The sequence below is a fragment of the Pleurodeles waltl genome, chromosome 10 (assembly GCF_031143425.1).
Source record: "Pleurodeles waltl isolate 20211129_DDA chromosome 10, aPleWal1.hap1.20221129, whole genome shotgun sequence".
NCBI classification, from domain to species: Eukaryota; Metazoa; Chordata; class Amphibia; order Caudata; family Salamandridae; genus Pleurodeles; species Pleurodeles waltl.
Window position 1 is genome coordinate 222,459,732 of NC_090449.1, and position 13,642 is coordinate 222,473,373.

The 13,642-nt window shown below is 41.7% G+C and overlaps 1 protein-coding gene across 8 annotated transcripts in view; it reads left to right on the top strand.

Moving 5' to 3' along the window:
* The window catches only part of MARF1 (meiosis regulator and mRNA stability factor 1), a 586,552-nt gene that overhangs the window by 492 nt on the left and 572,418 nt on the right, over positions 1-13,642 (top strand). For 2 of the 8 annotated variants that reach the window (XM_069210207.1, XM_069210205.1), the window contains exon 1: positions 18-223. The exons of 1 other annotated variant lie outside the window; for it this stretch is intronic. The gene's annotated coding sequence lies outside the window, so the exon portion shown is untranslated. Of the gene's footprint in view, positions 1-16; positions 270-483; positions 539-13,642 lie in introns of those variants that run through there. 5 more of the 8 variants (XM_069210208.1, XM_069210202.1, XM_069210209.1 and 2 more) reach the window with 5 other exon arrangements.

The window sequence follows — 13,642 nt, forward strand, 5'->3', positions numbered from 1 at the left end:
GGCTCTTTAGCAAGGAAAAACCCGAACGCAGAGCGTGCAGTCCTGCGTCTATTTCCATGCCACTGGCCTTTACCTCTTCTTCGTTAGGATTGTTTGCGACCTGTAGGGCTCTCTTTTACGACAGCTAGTTACAAAAAACATGGACGTCAGGCTCGTTGTACGGATGGAGCGGCAGTAGGAAAACAAAGACGAAGGATGTGAGCAGTGGTAGAGCTCAGGACAGGTGAGGGGTGGGTCGGACTTTTACCGAGATTTTGTACCATATACAGGTAGGCACGGGAAGTGAACAGGACTGAGTGCGCGTGTTCCTTGTATCGGAGAAAGGAGACCATTCTCTCTTTTTTTCTGCCACTAAGTGTGTGCCTTATATTGGAGAGAGAAGACTCCCTCTCTTCTTCCTGTCAGTACGTGTATGCATTATACCGCACAAAGGGGCACCCCCTTTCTTTTCTGTTAGTACGCCGCGAATTTGGTGCTGGCAGAGCAACAGACTGGATTTGTTCTGTGAGTGGAGGTGGTGGGCGTGCTTAGGTCGAGCGTAAGTGTATGGCCACTTGTATACTTCCTATTGTTGGCTTATAGCCATTTCGTTTGTACGTATCAGTGTCATTTAAAAACAGTTGCTTGCTAGTGGTCAGTCAAGTCTCTTTGTCTCTCCTTTTTTTCTCTTTAGGAGCAGGGACTAACTACTGTATAATTACGCTTTGTTGTGTCTATCCGCTCTTTGGGGGATTTCCCCCCCCCATGTTTTCCTTCTTGCCGTACTGTTTGTCTGTGTTTAACTTCACTCATTGCTGCAAGCATTTTAATGCAGTATTCGTCATTCCCACCTCCTCCTTCCATATGCTGCCTGCCCGCCCCACCTAATCTGCATTGCTGTTTGTTTTCTTTTAAATTTTCTTTCTGTGGGGACATGAAGCATTATACCTCCTCCCACTTTCCCTTGTTAAGCATGGCAGTGTCTTCGAGGCTGTGTGTCTTTCTTATTTTCTACTCCCACCCACTTTTGTAGGCACAGGAAGGTTACTTGTTTTGCCCAAAATCACAGGATGTTGAAGCCGACGCTGAGCTAGTTCCCCATCTCCACAGTCGGCAGCTCTACACCACATCCTCTCTACATGGAAAAGTTCTCAATTAACAATGAAAAATAGTGTATGCTTACAAAATGTATTTTGAAACAGTTGTCTGACTATAATTTGAACTGAGCACCCTTCACCATGGCCCCACATGTTCGACTGTATTTCCACGTTTATTACTACACACTTTATCTTTTGAGTCCAAGTATTAGGCCACTTTCTTCTGTGACTTCTCTTGGCTATTAAGCTCCTTGAACTGGACGTGATTGGTGAGTCTCTCATTAATCCATCTTCCTCCTAAGAGTATGTGTTCCCCTAGCAACTGGATGCGATACACTGTTGGAGGCAGTGCTGTGGCTTGTGCAAAGAGCGGGTGGCTGCACCGGGACATGGTAAATGTACTCTACTAAACAACAACAAGCTTTATTGTATGATTACTGAAAATCATTGCAAAAATGAACACATAATCTACCAAGTTACAAACATCAGCTACAAATACACATAGTGCACCACTGTTTAAACAATAATCGTGCTTCTTGGTTTGTAAAATCATTAAAATTGAGGTCCAATAAAGTTAAAGGAAAATAAGAGGAGCAGCAGTAGATATCGGGGCTTGGAATATTCCTCACATCCTACTTAAAAATACGATATTAGTTTATACCAGTTAAACAGTTTAAAAGTTAAATCAGTTCGATGTAGGTTTTATTTAAGTTTACTTGCAGTTGTGAAATATATTTCCCAAATTTGGTTAGCTCTACTGGCTCTTTTAGAGTAAATGGCAAAATTCTTGCCTCAGAGCAAGATGTTATGCTGTAGCAGAGGAAGAGAGGTCTTAGCAAAGTGCGTTGTGCGTTCAGCAGTGCTGGACAGCAGCATGATAAATGTGTCTGTTTTATAGCCACAAAGTCTGCAACCATTTTCTACTGGTAAGGGAGCTCCAGTTTGGATTAGGACTAGCAATCTGGCAAAGGCAATTTTTGTCACACAGGCCTTCCTGATTGTGCCTGCTAAGTAGGGCTAGGGGTGCCAGAATTTGTGTATCACTCTTATATGATGCCGCCACGGCTCTTTGTACTGCTGTGTTATTCAGTTTACCCAGATCACAATCTTGGGAAAGGATTTTTATCTGTCTTTTCAGGATCGCCTTGATGGGTACTTGTGACTGTGTAAGTTTTGTCAGCACGGCTTGGTTGATTTGTAGGCCTGTTAATGCTGTGGTTAAGTATTGTGACCATGGGTTTGACTTTGTTTTGGAGATGTAACGAATAAATTATTTCTGAGTATTAGTAGGTGCCATAATTAATTTGTGGTAGTACTTCAGGAAAGCCCCCATATGTGCCCAGTTTTGACCTTCCAGCCCAAATTCTAATCTTATCAGGTTGGTCCTTAAATACTGAGGGAGTTTGAATATTCTTTTATAAATTTTCACTTGAAGATGTTCTATCAGCGCAGTAAGGTGACTTGGGTATGCTTCATGGCCATAATTTAATGCTGGTAAGAAAGAAGCTTTCAGTACTTGAAGGGTCAGTCTGGCGGTCAGGCTTTCCGTGATTTTATTCAACTGTCAAAGTCTAGTTGTTATGAAATCAGCTTTTGCCTTCAAGTGATGAAGATGGGCTTTGGGCTTTCCATTGGCCCGATAGCCATACACCCAGAAAGTTGTAGGTGTCTGTGCTACAGATGTTAAGTTGCCCTATTTTCCATTTGAGGTGCCGGTATTTCTGCAGCCCACCAAAGATTATTACGTTAGTCTTTGAGGGATTCGCCGTCATTTTATTTGCGATGTTAGTCATGCAGAGCTGTAAGTTCTTTTTGTAAGCCAGTTTTTGAATGGTCAAGCAAGATGATTGCAAGATGATGTCATCTGCGTATTGCAGGAGGGTGAGTACATGGTTCCCAATTTTTGGTGGTATCAGGTTTGCATGTTTTAGTGTTTGTGATATGTCTGCTGTGTAGAGATTAAATAGAAGAGGTGTGAGCACACAACCTTACTTTAGCCTGCTGGTGGTGGTGATCTTATTATTAATGGCAGAGTTTGATAGCTTAACTCTTACCCATGTTGATGAGCAAAGTAAAATTATTACCCTTAGTAGTTTGCTTGGAACTCCCCAATTTTGGCGGTTTCTCCATAGGCCTTTCCAGGCCACCGCATCAAATGCTGCATAATAATCTACAAAACAGCAAATAGTGGAGGAGTCTTTTTTAATAGTTGCTTCGTGTATCAGAAATGAGAGAGCCAGTATGTTATCTGTGGTTCAGGATTGTGCCCTAAAGCTGGTTTGGCAGAGAGGTACTAATACAGTGTCCTGTGCCCAGTTTTGTAGTTCATCCAAGAGGACAGAGGCAAAGTCTTTTGCTTTGATGTCTAATAAGGTGATAGTTGGCAGAGTCGTGTCTGTCCCCTTTTTTTAAAAGAATTGATGCAGTATGGCGCCTCTCCAGGCTGGGGGTATTTCCTGTGGTTCCAGACATGAACAGTAGAGCGCCAACAAAACCGGGGACCAAAGCTCTTTGTTTTACTTGCAGATTTGTGCAGGGATGCCATTTGGGCCAGGGGCCCCAGATGATCTCATATTTTGCAAGATGGAAACTTCCCTTGATGCAGGTGCAAAGTCTTGTGCCATCGGGGTATCATATGTGCCTGGTTTAAGCAATATAATGTCAGGAATCGATATGTTGATTGTATACAATTTCTTGACATGTTTTATCCATTCTGTTTAGTTTATTGCATTAATTCAAGGCTTGCTCTGTCCCAAATTGTTTTTAATGTACCTCCATAAATCAGCGTGATAGTGCAATCCCATCAGTGAGTAGAAATGGACAGCTTCCTTTTCCACATGTTTTGTATTTTAACATCCAGATCAGCCGTTTATGTTGTTTAACATGTTCCCGTAGTTTTATCGTTAGCACCGTTTTCTCTGCAGCATTCCTAGTTTTGTTGCGTTGTGCTCTCAATCTACCAAGTCTTCGTTTGCTAACCATTATGAACGGTTAGGGGAGGGTTTTACTAGGGCTCTGTTGTGAGATGTATGATGATCCTGCATGTTGCAAGAGATCGTCGGTAATGTCCAACCAATTAGCCTGAAGTTTATCACCAGCTGTTGGCACCAATGTTGGGCCATTTAGTTTCATTCACGAGCTGTATAGCCGGGTTGCCAATGGACCCCATTTTATCCGCCTGATTAGTTGTGATTCTTCCTCACCTCGTGAAATCCCTATTAAATTTTGTGTTTCCATGCATTTTATATCTGTTTTGATGTTCGCTATGAGTGGGAGATGATCGCTGGCGTATACTTGTAAATTTCAAAAGAGACCAGGCGGTTAATGGTTGCTTCTGAGGCAAAGATATGATCCAAATTGCTTTTGCCCTGAAAGGTTTTTGGGAATGACTGTGTGTGAAGACTTGTATTTATCTAGTGCTGAAAGGAGAAGAGACTGTTTGCTGAGAAAATTATGGCAATATTGAGTAGCCCTGCTTACTGGTTGTTCAGTAGTTGGCCTCTCTCCCAGGGACCTAAGATTACAGTCTACGCACATTAAAACGTTGTAACTAATGTGATCACAAAGTATTCCATTCACAATATCTACTAGGTGGGGCATATTTTCTGTTCTGTCATAACCAAATTTATTAAAATAAAGATTAACTATTAAAATTTTTGACTTTTAGTATTTTGGTGTTGAGGTTTCTAGCCCAATTATCTGTAACATTTCATTGTGTTTGGGAACCACTCGTACTGTAAAGCCAAGATTGACACTTAGATATGTTGAGAGGCCGCCAGGCGGTCTGCTGAATATATTTTTTTTAATTGCAACTTTTTGTATTTCCTGAAAACCTGGGATTGTCAATGGCGAAATTAGCCATGTTTCTTGTAGGCATATTATATCAGCTTTCCTTAGGTGAAGTTGTGCCTGGTCATACTTCATAAGTCTAGTCAGGCCTGCCACATTCCACCAGACAAGTGTCAGATGGTGTTGCAGCGACTCTGTGGTGCTTTCGCTGTTAGGTACATTGCTAACTGATACGATGAGAGACTGGGGGGCGCCTGTTGGTGTTGGTTTCAGTTCCACAGGCTTGTTGTACTTTTCTAGTGCTGCTTGTTGGAGTCAAATAGGTGCAAAGGATTGAGAAATTGGTTTGCTGCCCTACTTCCTTGGAGTAGCCTGTCCCTTTTAGGATACTGTCAGTGATATTTTTTGCTGCTGTGTCTCACTGGGTTCTTTTTTGAGTGGGATGGGGTATTTGATCTGGCCATGCGTTACTACTTTAATGTCTCGTTCTTCAAAGATCCAGCTTGTTTGCTGGTATCTGATCAGCCAATGTCTAGGGGCTTAAAGTTATCATGGTTGGCTCTCTGTAATTGTTGTGTTCGGGTAGTATCTTAAACGCCACCTTTAAAATATTATCAGAATTGATAGTAAACTCTTCTGGTAATGCCTTAAATAACCTCAGTAGATTCGACTGGTTCAGGATATTATGTCTCCCTTCTGAGTAGTAATGGGGTGCGAGAATCAATTCAGCAGAGAGCGCACTATTCTTTCAGGCGTTTGTCCCTTGGATCCCTCCTTCAATGGCTTTTTAATTCAAAACTAATCATATAATTTGGCTTCACCTACTATTTCCTCTAGCCTAGGAATGGCTGTTGTTTGGTTTGTACCCTGCCTCTGTCCCACGTAATTACTTTGAAATCTGAAGAGCAGTGGCAGGCTCATCGTTACCAGTGGCTCATTGCTGAGAGCCTGTGCATCTTGGCCTGAATGAAAAGCAAATTTATTTGCCAACTGGGAATAGAAAAAAAAAACAATAAGAGCTCATGTCTTGTCTGTTTTAAAAATGTATTGGCTTTTCAAATTTATTGACGTTTTCACACAGTAAACCAATCATGGCCCTCCCAAAAATTAAAAACCTTAGTGGTTGCTCTCAAGGTTATCTTCACTTTACCGCAACCTTAATTGCCTTGCTGTGCGTATGGCTCGCTCAGCATACTTTTCCATGAACAGGTGGCACGTTCACTTAAATTTCTATTTTTCTATCACAAAATGTCCACTACAGTTAACCTCCTAAAATTACAATTGGTAAGTGATTAGACTGCGGCAGAGTGCCTAGAAGAAGAAGGCACCATTTATAAATATCTTGTTTCTACTCCATAGTAATGGTGTCACTGGAGGGAATATCCTTTTTCTTTAGCAAAGCAACAACCTCTGAGATTTTCTAAGATATTGTTTCACATAAATACCACACTTCTTTATACTATTTAGTCGTTAAAAATAAAGTGACTTATTAGTCCTTCTCTACCCTTTCTATGCAATGTTATTGTTTTCGGAAATAACACAGTGTCTCGCACTCAGAAGCGGTCGAACGTAACTGCCATCTTGTAACTTGGTGAGTTTTATTTTCCGATATCACTGTGGAATCAAAAATACAGCACACATTTTATGGGAGTAATTTTTGATCTTTGCATGAAATAAAACCATGGCCAGGATCGTGCTTCTTATTTATACTATATGATTCCTTTATTTCCATCCAATCACATTTTTTTTTTCTTTTATAACATCATTTTTTTCCTGGAACTTCCTATGATTGAGTTTTTCCAAAGCCAGTCTTTAGTTGCAGTTGCACCCAAGATTTAACTGATTGCAGACGCTTCCTGGGGAAGCAAGCTGTGTGGTGCCTGAGCTTCAGTGTTTTCGTACAGTGCTACATTAATTAATTCGAGAGACATGTCTGATGTCACAGTGTGTCAAAGTAGGGCCATTTACACAAACTGTTTTAGGGTTTAGCCTTAGGCATAGAACTCAGAACATTATTTTTTTTACTAACATACCACACTGAATTACTTAATTTTCTTATAAATCAAGATGGTCTGTGTACATGTATACATAGCTGGCACTACCTCTTTCCCACATAATTTGGTACTCCCCTGCCACATAAATTAGAGGCCTTGTCTCTACGTGGTGCAATATTAGCGATCACACATGCAAAACTAGCCAGTTGCCCATGGCCATACCTCCCTCCCCCACCAATACATCTCGAAAACAATAAAAATCTGTTACCTGATGCATTCATGTCAGAGTTGTGTGTTGGACTCCATGATCACATGTTCATATCCTAGCTTGCCCATTTACCACCCTTTTTAATATTTCTATTCATAGCCTTTCCCTAGCGTTTCTTAGTCAGCCAGCAACTCTCATGGTGTAGTGGTGAAAGTGGTATTGTATTCTAATTGGCATGGCAAATTTAAATTAGGATGCCAAAAGGCAATATTTTCATTTCTTACTGCAGAGTGAGGAAAAAGGTAAATGGAAGTGCTTTAGTTATATGGAGGGCCACTGAAATTATTTGGCAGAGCGGACCACATTATGGGGCAGGATTGACCAATTTATGTGGCAAGAAAAATCCAGTTGGGCATTTACAAATAGCTCTAACTCCAGCAAATGTGAGACCTTTTGCTTTGCAAATGCTTGTTTTTATTCCTTTCATTAGCTCTCGCCGTCCCTTGTTTTTAGGTTATGGATAGCAGCGCGCAAGCGTTGTACTTCTGAACATGTTGTAGTCTGTTCTGTGGGCTTTAACCACGCCCATCTCATGCCTATCACTTTCATTTGTTCATAAGCCTGCCTGTTAAGGGCTGTTTTGTTACCGCCTTGGAGATTATGCAGTAATACATGTAACAGGGTCAATCAACAGGATACCTTAGTGCGACACACTATTTATTTATTTGTTATTTTGCTTCACACTCATGGCGGTATGTTGTTTCTTCCTCTTCTTTGGTTTCGGGCATCTTGCTGTTTCTTTGCGGTGTCTGTTGGATCTGTTTTGATTTGTTTTGTGTGTGTTGATGTTTTTTTTTTTTTTTTTTTTTTTTTTTTTCTTAAACAGTTTTATGTAGCACAAACTCCACACAAAGGTATTACATTGCTTTACATGATCGCTGGTTACATTACACAAGAACACATTCATTTTTGGCAGGAAGGGGCAATTAAATTATTTGCCAAAAAATCACAGGATGTTGAGCTGGCGGAGAGACTGGCACCGGGTGCATTAACCAACCAACTGACTTGAGTACAGCTTAACACTAGGCAATAGCACATGCTCTTGATAACCTCTGGAGGGTCACCAATCAAGCACATAGGTTAGTTCTAGGCATCAAGATGGCCAAAATGATGGGAAAGGAATTGTGGCATCACAACCTCAAGCTTAATAGCAAAAGAAAATCTTGCCTTTGGATGTAAATTGGACCTCCTCAAATAGAGTTCAGTTAACGCGAACTCGATACAGAGGTATTGCATCGCTTCACATGAGCACTGGTTACATTACACAAGAACACATATATTTTTGGTATCAAGGGGAGATTAAGTGATTTGCCCAGAATCACAGGATATTGAGCCGGCTCCAAGAAGTGGACTGTGTTCCCCAGCTCCAAAGTCGGCTGCTCTGGTCCCTATGCCACATCGTCTCCCCTAGGGTTCTTTGTCTGGTGCGTGTTGAAGCAGTCTGGGATTACCACTTTTTTTTTTATACATAGCGCTTGATAATACAGGTTCTTCCATTTCATAGCGCTACAAAGTAGATGCCATCCTTTACAAAATCGCTATAATTCATTTGCAGTTAAGCTGCCTCTTCTGTTGTTCTCTTTGTATACAGTCAATGTTTTTAAAAGTTAGGCTAGTATTGCCAGTGTAGAGGAATAATTCCTTTAAAAGTTTAACACACAGGAATACATGGCTGCCCCCTTTTTCTTTGCTCCTAACTTTTCTCACCCCCTCTTTCTCTGGGTTAAATGACACAAAGGTGCCTCTTTGTGTTTTTTTTGGTTCTATAAAAGTTTAGGTAAACACACTAGAAAGGGTTGCACCTCTAGGATATCACAACCAGACTTTAGGAATAAGTCAAAAACACTCCCCAGATGACGGCCTTGTTATGTCCTTTCTCCGGCAGTGACAGGCATGTTGTGTCACCTGGCATACATCCGCTGCTCTCCTGGCAAAATACATTGTTATTTGCAACGCCAATAGCTCTAAATCTCACAAAATCAAGCCATATTCCATTGCAAATGCTTGTTTTGTAGTACATCGAGTTTACAAGAATACTCACACACCTATCGGCTAGGTGATGGGATGTCTCTCATTTCCGCTATTAGTTTGACACTGTATAGTGTTCATACTGTTTGCTGTTTCTAGAAGATTTGGTATATAAGTGCTAGTCGTACTTGAGGTTATGCTTTACTTGTTTTGCATTACATTGATTCTGTACAGGATTTTGGGCCATTTTTAAACCAAGTATGGTTAGGTGATGTTTTGACTGGTCACATGAGATGACTACTACCAACCAGTAGTTTAAAATTGGCTTTCTTTTTGAGCATTTGTTAGTACTCCAATGTAGTACGTATTGCATTTGGTCCTCATTGTGAAAATGCAATTTTTTTTAACTTAACCGTAGACATATTGCCCGTAAGACATTGTTCGGTGTTAGCAAAGAGATGTCTGTTTTTGACATGTTTTGGTAAATCTATTATGTCCTAATACTGATCTCAATCTCATGACTTCAGTAATGCCACCACCATGTAGGTGATACCATTGTGCAAATCAATCTATGGAGTTAAAGCCAATGCCTGTGTCGTCCTGTTTTCCAGCTTACACAAGAGGCCAATGCTTAATGCAGAGTTGTCTTTCAAAAGATGAATTGGTGCATTATTTTCATTAACCTTAAGGCTGACTATCAGATTCACGTGCTAGTTCAACTTTATTTTAAATAAATATTGAAACACGTTTGCTGCCTAAGTGTGAGTGAGCAACAATGGGAACAAGACCACATCAGAGAATGTTGATATGTAAAATTAGAATGAGGCAAACCGGCAGTGGAATTGGAATTAAAATTCATATGTTCTTTATAGTACAAAGTTAAAAGTTAGGAAACTAGAGCCCTCTATGTTTTGAGAAGAGAGGCAGAAATGTATCTTATGAGCAGCTGCACTGCACCTGCCACAAATCGTCAAACAAGTTCCCAGGAAGACATTCTGAAGATCCAACTGACCAATTATATATGTTTGGGGGGGGATTCACGATTTCTTGAGGTTGCCCAAGAGCAACAAGATCACTGCTGCCCAACTTACCTGTAGAAGGCTCAGTCACCACAGGATGACCAGGAGTCTGTCCATATTCACTACTGTGTGGAACAACTTAATTGGGTTGGTGAGGTTGTCCTGGTTTCAGGACTGTTAGAGCCATCTTTCTGCCTATACATTTCTCTTAATCGTCAAATCCTAAAGTCATGAACAGTTAAACTACAGGCCTCGAAATATCATAAAAATATCACTAGACCTGCAGGTCGAGTAGCTTGAATAATCTCCTCGACCTGACTGTAATGTACTTGACCAGGAAAACGGGTCTCAAATTGTGTGATGCTAGGCAAATATTGTATTTTACAGTTGCCTTTTATTAATTCTCACATGAGTGCACCTTCAAATTTGAGTCCAGCATTTCTGCTGTAAAAAAAATACAAAAAAAAAATCCTCTTTTGTTTGATTAAATACACTAAACATTTGCTCCATGTATAATAAATCTAGCCCACAAATAGGGTACACCTGATCCATGCATGACTTGCATCTTAGTTTACTAATAGCTTTGACATCAGGGCAGGAGTGTTTCTCAGTTTATGTTTTAAACACTCACTTTTCATAAATATATCACTAAAGCATGATGTGGTAGTGCACTGTCATTTACAGGCAGTACATTTCCAAAAAAAGTCCAAAAACCTTCCCACTAACTTGCAGCTTTATTGATAAGACTATATAGCGTATTAAAATAATCTATGAAAATGTGGTTTCAGAAAACATTCATCATTTGCACATCACCAAGTAAAGTGTTCTGACTTTTTTCCATTCTATTAAAATATTTTTTTCATTACTCAAGTAGAAAAAATGGTCTTTCATAGCTACTGAAATATATTTTAAAATGTTTGTAAAGTTGAGTTAGTTATATAAATGTTGTGTGTTAGGAAAAAGCTGATACCAAAAGCCTTTCATTTCATATAGGTCAGACAGTTCACCTTACAAAATCCTGGAACTCTGCAGTCACACGGAAAAGTTTTTGCATTACAAGAAGACAAACTGCCTTTTGACCTCTGTTTGTGAACACGGAGCAAATGTGATAAGAATAAGATTTGAAGACATCTTAATTGCTGATTCAGTTTTTGACGGAACAGAACACCTGTTCTTTTCTCCACTTGCCAGAAGGGTCGAGTGGAATCTAAAAATAGCTCAACCTCATAAAATAAAACTCACCAATGTGAGTGGGCAAGTAGGTTTTTCGAGCTCTGAACTAGTAAGCCAGGTGTGCGCCTCAGACAGTCTTGTAGAAACCAAGAGTAGTTCAACTTAATACTCTATAGTCTGTGCTGTCCACTCAGTCGGTTAAATAATGTCACAATCAGTTGGGTCCTAACTTGGATCCTAAATTGGGTATTGGGACTTTGGACTGAGCCCCAAGCCCAATAATAGTGTATGGACCCTTGGTACCTTCTACCATTTTCACTGGATCTTCAGGAGCACCAATAGATTCATTGGGTTAAAGTATTTGTTGTGAAGGTAATAGGTTTTTGTGTAACACTGTTAGAAAGGGGGTTTCTGTTGGCTAGAGTATGCACCTCAGCCTGGTATGCACCAAGGATCACCTGTGCTCACCCTCTGGTAGCTTGACACAGAACAGACAGGCTTATCCACAGAGGCAATGTGTCAAGCGTTTGTGCTACACACTCGCACCAGTGACATAATCATTTGGATCTAAAACCAGACTCCGCACAATTATATAAATAATAGTATATTCTACATCCCAGAGACCACAAATGGCACAAGTCAATAATTACTTCGCCAAAAAACAGTGGTCACTCATCACAATGAGTGCAACAGGTGAAAGGCTTCCTATGAAACATCAGGAAACAACATTGCTTGCATACTATGTAGTCACATTGTAGATTTTTCTTTATCCTGAAGGAGACATGGCAAAAACGACATGCATCTATATATTAGTGCTGGGAATGCAACCGATAATGAACAAAACACTTAAATCCCCAAATATCTCCCTAACACAGGGTGCAGTGTACCTGTACACTTGTTAAGCTTTATGCGGTTATCAGGCTCCAAACCTGGGACCTAGCAGGACCTGCGGGCTATTACAGTGAATACGGTAATTATGGTGTCAGGTGAAAGCAAGATTTGGGCCTCTATCGAGGATTCTCCTGTCCTGACAACAAGAGCCTGTGCCCCCAAGCATGAGCCAACATGGTGGTGGTGGGGAAGAAGCATAGGCGAGGCCACGCACTCTGCGACACCCCACTGGCAAGATTCCCAAGGACAGCTACCAGAGGACATGCAGGGCAGCTGCTGGAGCTTCAGAAGGTGTGCAGGGAAAGTACAGACAAGATCCTCTGCGGCATGTGAGGAGTGCACTCAAGTCTTCCTGCTCTGGTGCAGTCACACCCAGTTGTTGGGGGCACATTTGATGACTGAGCCCCAGCAGACCTGGGAGGGCCCAGCACAACAACTCCATGCTCCCTCCTTCAGTCGGGTCTCACAGGCTGCACTCAGGGGTGTGGCTGTTGGCAAGAGCCTCGCGTCCCCCCCCAGCCTGGTCTGTTGCTGGGCAACGCCTCCCTGGCTGGGGACATACTGAGGGAAGCTGCGACCACCAAGAGCACAATGGTGCTGGCAGGCCTTGTGGATTTGCTACTCCCATGTCCGATCTGGTCAGAACGAGTCATGGGTGGAGCCTGGAAGGCCCTTCTCCATTCTTCTGCAGGTCCTCTAGGGGACTGAAGACTCCACGGGGGGGTCGCCCTTCGATGTGGGACATGCACAGGTGCAAAGGTTTAAATAGTGAGGGCTTACTTGAAGCTGGATACTAGAAATGATCTCCCTTTGTGCTTAGTGAAAAAGAAGGAAAATATAAAGCGTTTACTATGGGCACAAATCAAGTAGAGGCATAAAGGGCTCAGCATAATTGTGGTGACTGCAAGGACCGGACTTGGAGGGTCCCACAGCCAATTCTGGGGCAGCCCCATCCCTGGAGAACAATGGGGCCACAACGCGGGCGGCAGGCCAGCTTATACAGGCAAGTAGAAGACAGATGGTGGTTTCTCCTCACAATGCCTGAGCAGTCCAAGGTCAAGGAGCAGCTGGCAACAGGGAAACAAGCAGAAAAGCAATCCAGTGAGTCCTTTATGCCACCCAACAAGTACTAGGCAGCAGGGCAACAGCAGAAGTGCAGTCCAGATGAGTCATTGGGCATTGCAGCAGTTCTGTTGACAGAGCTTCAGTCCCAGTTCCAAACGTGTTCTGAAAACATGGGGTCAGCAACCCTATACCTATACTCAAGAATGTCTTTGATGTAAGGGGAGACTTCAAAGGAGCCCTTTCAAATGTAACATAGACCCCTTGCAACCCAGCCCTGACTACAGACATCAGTGGGGGTAAATCAGTCCTTTGGGTGAGGGCAAGACACAACATATTGAAATGTAAGTTGTCTTCCTCTCCCAGCCTAGGAAGATTATCAGTATGCAGTTGAATGCAGAT